Source organism: Trichogramma pretiosum, unplaced genomic scaffold (genome assembly GCF_000599845.2).
Source record: "Trichogramma pretiosum strain Unisexual culture from Peru unplaced genomic scaffold, Tpre_2.0 scaffold3, whole genome shotgun sequence".
Taxonomy (NCBI): Eukaryota; Metazoa; Arthropoda; class Insecta; order Hymenoptera; family Trichogrammatidae; genus Trichogramma; species Trichogramma pretiosum.
Window position 1 is genome coordinate 1236324 of NW_019641698.1, and position 9348 is coordinate 1245671.

A 9348-nucleotide genomic window follows, 5' to 3' on the forward strand; every position below is an offset into this window, starting at 1 on the left:
CACACGCACTCAAATACACGCATAAGTGCGGTATCTCGCTAAGAGGGGGGTTATCGTGAAAGCATAACAGTATATACAGGTATGTGTATGAGCTACACAGAGCACCGTAGACAGTACGTTGCTCGATCGGTCGATTTTCAACTCGAGCGATTCGATTAATGGACCTACTTTTTGCAAAACTCATAACTACGACGATGCAATAATTTTTACCGTAATTATTAATCTCGGTAAATCGAGTGAAAAAAATTTACGCATACACGGCAAAGCTTTTTGAAAATCATACAGTGCCTTTTGTCGATGAATTCCGAGCAGCGAGCTACGAGTCCAAGGCAGAAAGTAGAAAAGATCGCCAACGACGTCCACGCCTGGCCGCAGTCTCTTTCGATATTTGCGGTACAAGTGTTTGTAGACGCATTCAATACACACTCGCACGGTGACTTACACGTACGAGAAGTGCGTACATATATCTATACTGCAGCAGCAGCAGCAGCAACATACCGTAGAGCGCATTGACTGCTTACTGTTGTCGCACGGACTTCCGGCATATAGGACGCCCGGCTCGCTGCTCTCCGCGTGCCTGCGAGCTGCTGCTGCATGTATATGTACATAAAGTCTAGTGGAAGTGGGGAGGATCTCCGAGAGTGCGTTATATTCTACGGAAGTCGTAGGAAGTCGTCAATTGCCGTGTGTGTCGATGCCATTGTGGCATACACACACGTAGACATACACAACACACACACACACATAAGCTCTCAGAGACAGGGAAGAATCGAAAAGAGAGAAACGGCCATTAGAGGAGTTGTGCGCGGCTAAATAAACCAGATATAATATATGCCAGCGACGCGCACGCCGAAATATGCAAAAGCTGTAACTGGCCCGGTGAAACGGTTCCGCGAGCTGTCGCACCGAATCGTTTATTTTCCTCAAATATTACGTTGCGCCATAACGTACTGCCGCCACGCTCGGAGTGGTCAACAGCGACGTGCTCGAGACCAAAGAGCATTCGAGCCATGCCGCTGGGATATAAAAGAATCAAAGCCCGTCCGCGCGAGCGAGAAAAATTGCCAAAAACAAAGCTCGGGGCTTATATTATCACGTACAGCGGCGTATCGTACGAGTCCCATCAGCGCGAAAAAGCCCCGACGTGCATTTTCATCGCGAAAGAAGATGATCCGCTGCAAGCTCCGACACGTCATCGACCCTTTTTTACCGCGTCTTGGCTTGTGTACGTACGCGTGTGTACATCTTTGTCGGCTGCGTCTTACGTTCTACTTCAAACGTATGTATATGCTGCACTTTCTACCGAGATATCGTTTTTCATCGTTATTATTACTTTTTTTTTCTCAAAGCAACGAGATAGATTCGAGCTAGAATTTTGATAGAGTCGCGAGAGCAGCTTTAAAAAGTGTCGGGGCGCGATTTTACCCCCCTTCGGACTAGCGGAGCTGACGGAATTCTTTATCACAGGAGAGCTTGCGGTTAAACTTTGCAACGCAGCTTGCACGCGAGTATATTACATGGCTCTTATAACGTGGCGTTAAAACACACGGTACAAAATAAAAAAGCTCGTTGCTGCAAACAAGCTTGAACGAATCCATTGTCCGTTTTGTCGCGCGCATCCGATTCGTTTTCGTTGATCGTATGGATGGATCCAAAAATATACACGATACCTCGTTTGTCGGGTCGTGCTTCCTGCAATACGTATAATCAAAACGCCACGAAAAGCAGCAGCGGAGCACAGCTAAAACATTAAAAGTCCCTAGACGCGACGACCTCTATTTTATTCTCTATTTAAGCTATTTTGTGCGGGCGCGACACCGAGGCGCGCGGGTACGTATTATATGCGGCACGAGGCGGTCTTCGGTTGTCTGCCCGCGTGTACGGGATATTTCAAGCGTTGCAAGGCGCGCGCGCGAGAGTTGATACAATGTACGCGTATATGATATACACATACCTGCGACTGCAATGGCCGCACCGAACTATAATGTAAGCTGCTCTCGAGTCGCTCGTATACATCTGTGCTCGCTGGCACACGTGTCTCGAGCGCGAGTAATACGAGTAGTCGGGCGAACGCGAATTTTTGAATCTCGCTAAAATAATTTATGTGCCTTCGTCCCCCGGGTTTATTAATTGCCGGCGCCAACGACGATGCGCGGTAGAGTCACGATTTTTTTCTTCCATAAGAAACGGGCGACACGTCGTAAAGTAAGCGCACGACTATTCTTGACCGAAGCTTCGACGAGTCGATATTACGTTTCGATGTACCGAAAATGAAATATTTTCATCGTCGACGACGGTCGCGTTGAATCTTTGCTTGAACTCGCGGTAAAAACATGGACCGACGACTGTTGACATTTACTTACACGCGACATTTTAACCTTTAAAGTAAAATTAAAGCTTTCAATTGCGGCTCGAGCTTCGGTTAAGTCTCGCAAAAGTCAGGAGTGTGTAGCAGCATCGGTATAAGCGAGCTTTGATGCATCAAGCCCTTTATAGGCTCTCGTATATACTGCTTAGAAGCTATAGGAAGCTTTGCTTTGCCGCACTCAAACTACAGCGCGGAGCTCGTGTGTGCTCGTCCGTGTATGTACGTAAGTATGTGCGCTGTGTGTGCTCGCGAAGATACACTTGGAGCAAAAGAGCCAACTGCTGCGGAGCGAGCCAGACGGAGCGCGAGCGAGGCAAGAGAGAGAGACAGAGAGGGAACAGCCAACGCTAAAGACTACACCGAGTGAGTGAAGGGGGGCACGGGGAATCAAGATTGCAGAGGGGTATAACGACGACGACGACGAAGCGGCTCCAAAGCAGCTATGGCCTCGGCAGTTCTCGCCAGCCACTACGATAGTTCACAAGTTCTTCATGAGATACATAACGAAGATGACACAGTGACGAGTCGAGTCGTGCGCACGTAATATCGCATCCGTGCACATTCGCACTAGAACTTGTGGCTTTATCGATGTCGCAGTTGATCGTATACATAAAGATATCGATCGCCGCGCAATATCCTGTCAATGACAAATTTTCCGATAATAATACGCCGCTTGTGACAAACTCGTGATTATACTTGGACAATTGTGTTATTATAAACAATGCGAGTCAGTGCCACGCGCCTCTCTTTTCCTCATTTGAAATCCACAAGAGTTTATAGTATATAATGGTAAAATCTATGAAAATGCTTGTCGTCGATGCGTACGCGTCAACGCGAACCATCGTTGCACATAGGGACTATACGTTCAAGTTCACAGGTAGACTTTATCGCGAAAAAGTGTCGTCGTTGATTAGCGCAAGAACTAAACGAAACAAAGTGGACGAATAACCTTCGGAAGGACGTTTGAAAGATGATACATTTTATACGTCTCGGCGAGCGTTTGATTAACGCTCGCAACTGGCCGCGAGTGGGACAAGTCTCGATGCTGCTATACTACCACTGCTGCTGCTGCTGCTGCTGCTGCTGTTGCAGTCGATCAAAGCCACAATCGAACGAGCATACCGATGTCGACGACGACGACGGCGGCGGCGGTGATGGCGACGACGAGATGATTACGATACATGCCTATATAGACTGTATGTAAAGCGTCACGATGCAAACGAGGTAATGATATAACAAACGCATTAGCTCTCTCAAATATAGATACGAACGAGTGTGTGTATGTGAGTGAGTGTGATTCACCAGTGTTGCACGTTCGATGATTATTGCATTTATAATAATATACGATACGAGACGCAGCGAGCTTTTCGCGCTTTGTTAACAATATTCACTGCTCCGAGCACATAAGCGGCGAAAAGCGAATCGTTGAGCATGACAAAATAATAATCGATCCACATACAACGTGTGTATGATGTACACGCGTATAAATATAGTGACCAAACACGCGTCAAACGATCGACGACAAATCGATGATCGTTTTAAACGACGTAGCGTATATTATAAGTAGAGAGACATTGCGATCGATTGCAATCGCCTAGAAAAATCATTCCTGCCACGGAGTTTGAAGATCGTTCGCTGCTGCTGCTGCGCGGCTAGTCGTTATAGTTGCTCGATATGCAATGAACGTCTCTCCGTCTCTCTCTCTCTCTCTCTCTCTCAGCACCAATTGAAGTCTCGCGTTAACTGCGCACTCGGAGCCGCGTGCATAATTTTTCACAGTTCAACTCGTTTTGGACTTGATTTCATCGGACGATTACGCACACACACGCGCGCGTGCACAGAGGCAAACTTTTATTTATATATATCGATTCGTGCACTTTCGCGCGTCTATGTGCTCTACGCACACCCTCGCAGCAGCATATAAAACGCACAGTCGAAGCGTGACTTCCGCGCGATATCGTTCGCTCGCTCGCTCTCTCACACGTACCTACGATATATACATGCGAAAAGTTGCAGCGCGCCGATCGTAGTTGCTCCATAGTAGCAGTATAGAGTCGTATAGTCATCGCGCAGCTACGCTATTTTACATGCGTACTCGTACTTTTTTCTTACGATTGCGTCAAAATGACACGCGTATACTTATCGCGTAAAACAAACTAAAAGAGCCGCGGGACGCGCGACTCGAGTCAGGACGAGTTTGTATTATATACGATAAGCTCAAGGCGCACTCGAGCCATCTAGCGCAAACATAGTCTTTACCGCGCGTATAATACATACGACAAAGAACATTTTGTTCTTTGCAACACGGCCAATGTACGCACGAGTTCGATCTATCGATAAATCGGTGCGGCGCTGGAAGCTCGTCGACGCGTTGCGCCTGGCTACCTACAGTACGCCGAAAAGAAGAAGAGTAAAAAAAATCGACTCGCAACGATCGGGCCCTAATGACTTTATGAACGATCGTTTTTGTCCGATTAGACTGCTGCTGCAGCACGTGCGCGTGTATGCAGTATCGAGCCACGCATCCATGCTGCCGCAGTGGTGCAGTTGCTCATGAGAAAGCGCCAACTACATCGCGCAGATTTCTGCAACGGATCGTACTGCTGGCGCTGCTACGAGTCCCGATCTTAGAGTCCCTCGGGGGTAATTGACACCTCTGGGAAATGAAACCAGCTGTAATTTAATCTGAATTATATAGCAAAATACTTGGCAGCGAGTTTACGCGCACGAGGCAGTGTCACTTTGTTGTGTTGTGTTAGGCACAACGCATACACGCGGGGCACAACATTATGCATAAAACGACAAAACGATGGAAAAAACGTTCCGTATAACGTTATATACGTGTGTGTGTGTGTGTGGATGTGTATGCGCAGAGCGAGCTGCAAATTGTGACATAATTCATAAGGCAGTGTATCCGTTTATCGCGTGCTGTATACCCGCCGCGACTAAGAAAAAAAGAGTAAGAGAGATAGACTTGGAGTCTAGCCAATTGTTTTTCCGAATGGCTGCCTTTTTTTAACTACGAATTTTTCTCGATCAAAGCCTATACTATGTGCGCAGCGTAATATGCGCATAGGAGCTTACCGTGCACCACATAATATATAATTTTATAATAATGTATAAAATTCCCTGGCGATCGCAAGAAGAAAATAAAAGAGTCACGTGGAATTAATCATGAAATATATATGTATAACGAGTGGACGCGCGCTCTTGCGTTTTATATGTATTACATGCATAATGTGCGCGAGCGCAGCAAGCCGAAGGGAAAAAAATTATCAAGTTATGTTGCGGCCCGACCAGCAGCTCTCTCGCTGGCGCATTACGAATGCAAGAAAAGTTTATATATACATCGCTAATGCACTGATGCAAAAGTGAGAGACCTTGCGCGATGAGGTCGGCTATGAACGGCCACGACAAAGAAGAACAAGAACAAGAAGAAGTAGAAGCAGAAGAAGATGAAATGAAAAAAGCTATCGATCACGGATTCGCGTCGTCGCAACGTTATGAAACTATACGTAAACGTGTACTCTGCAATTTATACAAACATGTGTGAATAAGCTCTCGAGGTGTTGGATGACGCGCGAAGACTGAATCGCGCAGCTCTTACTGCTGCATTACGTTCATTCAAGTGCAGCGATCGCCAGTACATAATAATATAGCATTCTGCGACGAATATGGCGACTTGGCGGACGTTTGTTTGTACAGCGGGGCTCGCGACTCGACGGGGGAGAAAAAAACGGATAGCCGCACAGTTCGAGCTGCGATTCTCTACTTTTTTTAAGGAAAAGCCGATAGGAAAAAACGAGCCAAGTTCAAACTCTCGGCGCCGATCGTGCCACTAGACTGCCGATGCTGTTATATAGTCGATGCGCCACGATACGCTCGAGCTATAGCGCGTGAAATAGGCTCTTCTGCCGTTTGTGCGACTGCAGTTCGCTCATTGTCGGCTCTCTCTCTCTCTCTCTCTCTACGTCTTGCTCGCCTGCTCGCTAGCTCCGCAACGTAGGGAGGAGCTTAATTAATAAAGATTGAGCTGTTTATTCAACATTTTTATTTATACAAACACACACACACACACACTCGCTCGCGATCGCGCGCGTATATCTTTCTCTCCGGCTGTTAGGTTGCACTCGTGGCCTAGATAGCGGCCCGATCGTCGTCGTCGTGATCGTCGTCGAAGATGATACGTGCATCGCTGTTACACTTGACTCGAGCAAGCCCATGTGTGCCTCTTCGCTACTTATTAGCCGATGCTCTTTCTAAAAGAGGAATTACTTATTCGTGCTTGCATCGATGATTTGAGAACAGAGAAGAAATGCCCGGCTGCAATTACAACGTTGATTATAATGCGAGTAACGAGTTGAGCCGATATCTTCATTATATCGAGGTCTAGGATAACCGATCGTACGTACAGCTTGTCAAAGAGGGGTACATATATATTACAAATTAGATCTGGCTACGTTACACTCGACAATCGGTAGAGAGAAAGAGAGAGAGAAAGACCACCTTGGTAAATTAAATATCATCATCGTGGCAAACGATGTTGTTCCTCTTTGGCATTTCAAAGAGTGAGTAAACACTACTGACGTCATTAGCCATTATTGGATGTCTGCGAGTAGTTGCAGTGCAGTACGGTCTATGGAGAGCTCAGGCATGCATGCAGCCTATATACTATACATGTACTATATAGGCTCTGCGTATGTGGAGCCTGTATAGGTGTACGCGCGGCTGACGAGACGATTCGGTCTGGTGCGCTCACGGTTAATACCTTTGCAGCTCGGTACCTATCACATGTGCTGCTGCTGCTGCTATTGCGAAGCTGTATACACAGCCTACCGATCGGAGCAGTACTGCTATGTACGTACGTGTCTGCGCGCACATACACACATACGTTATCTGTGTACGCGTACTTCGCGGGCGGTCTTTTGTTTTATCCTTTCAATGTGTACTCGATCGACACTTTTCATCGCTTTGAGATCGGTAGAATTACTTGGTATTGGTATCTAGCCGAGAGCGGTATGAATCAAAACTCGAAAAGTCGAAATTTCAGCTCAGCACGTCAAACCAAAGTCTCGAGCGCTCAGAATGCGCGCGATCCATCGAGAGAGAGAGAGAGGAGCTGTGAACTCGATCGGTTCATGCGCGCCTCTATATACTACAGTTCCTCGTGCTTGGCATTCCTGCGAATGGTACATATATACAGGCGAATGCTATACACGCAACAACGAGAGTCTCGGCGCATTAAATATGTACTGGAACGCGAGCCCACGTCCAATCCGTGCATGTATATACCGCGTGCGCGTGCAATAAGAGAAGGAGGAAAAAAATAATTGAAAAATCATCGAGCTTTGGCGAGAACGAGCGCGATCGCTGCTGCAGCTCGATTCGATGATAATATTTGAAAACGTCCGCGGAATCGTCTATATAGCAGGCGCAGCGTAATTAAAGGACACGAAATGAAATGAAAAATAAAATAGCTCGATCGCCGAGTTGGCTGAAATTTAGCGTAAATAAAAGCTGCGCGAACGAACGAACGATGTTTAATCGAGGCAGCTCGACTCTTTGTTCTATACGCAAACCGCGCGCGGGCGCATATGCACGTATTAATTTTGCCACATTGTATATGTAAGGGACATCGTACTGCTTGAATTCGCGCAACATCGTGTTACATTATATACACGCACACGCAGACACACACACAGACATGCAAGGAACGGGTTAAAATGCGCCGCATCGCGAAACGATGAGCACCACTGGAATGCCTGAGCTCTGCGGCGCGCTCGTGAGTTGCCGCTCTTGCTGCTGGCGGGGCTCTTTAAAGTTTAAAAGCCCAAGCACGCACGTACGTGCATACACACACACACACACACACACACACACACACACACACACACACACACACACATAGCATGTGTGTATATATAGGAGGTATATGCGCTCACGAGCCAGCGAGCCGAGCGAGTGACTCTCTGCACATACGCTCAAGACGAAGAACAAGAACATATAAGAAAAGAAGCGAAAGGAGAAGGCACTGCTTATACATACGGCGTGTATGTGTATGTGCACTATCGAGTGTGTATGTGTGTGTGTGTGTGTGTGTGTGTGGCTCTGTATGCGCCGCTTGTCGAGCATTATGCATTAACCTTTTCAAAGTTGACGGACATTTTTCCTAAAAAAGTAAAGAACGAGTAGAAGAAGAAGCAGAAAAAAGCAGCGGTGAATTTTTCATATATTCAATTTCTCAGGCTTATTGTCTCGTTACGCTACACACGTATGTGCAGTCTCTTTTGATTCAAAGAATTTTTTATTGTTATAATAGATACAGGGTATCGGCGAGCGATCTCGCGGATAAGCGCAGCGAGTCCTCCCCAAGATTACATTTCTATATTTACAATCAACTATAAATTACGCAGCGATGACTCGCCTTACATTAATGATTCGCAAAACTTGCCAAGCTGCTCACACATATTAGGCCGAGCCGTAACGAGGGATTTTTTTCTCTCTCCTATATATATGTATTATAATGTGCACGCATATATAGAAGCGAGCGAGCTTGTTCGCGATCGGAGAAATACTATACGGATACATTTGTATAATATACACGCTGATGACAGCAGCGCGAACACCAACACGCACACGCACACGTAAACGCACTCGCACGCACGTATGCACAGCACAACTTATGCAAAGCTATTGTCGCGGAATGCGGTCATCTGTCTCCATCGTATATACATACACACGCACACGACGCACACAGGCAGTCATAATACTCGACGGTGACGTCAGTTTCGACGGCTCGCGGGCAGTTATAGCTTCTTTCGCTACTGCTTAGAATATTACGAAGCGCCTCGCGCTCTCTTGCACCGATAATATATTTCATTACGACGACGCGAGAACTTACACGCGCAAAAAAAAGTAATCAACATAAGAAGCGAAAAAAAATTCATCCAACGCAGCAGCCGCGTGTGTGGCTCCGCTGC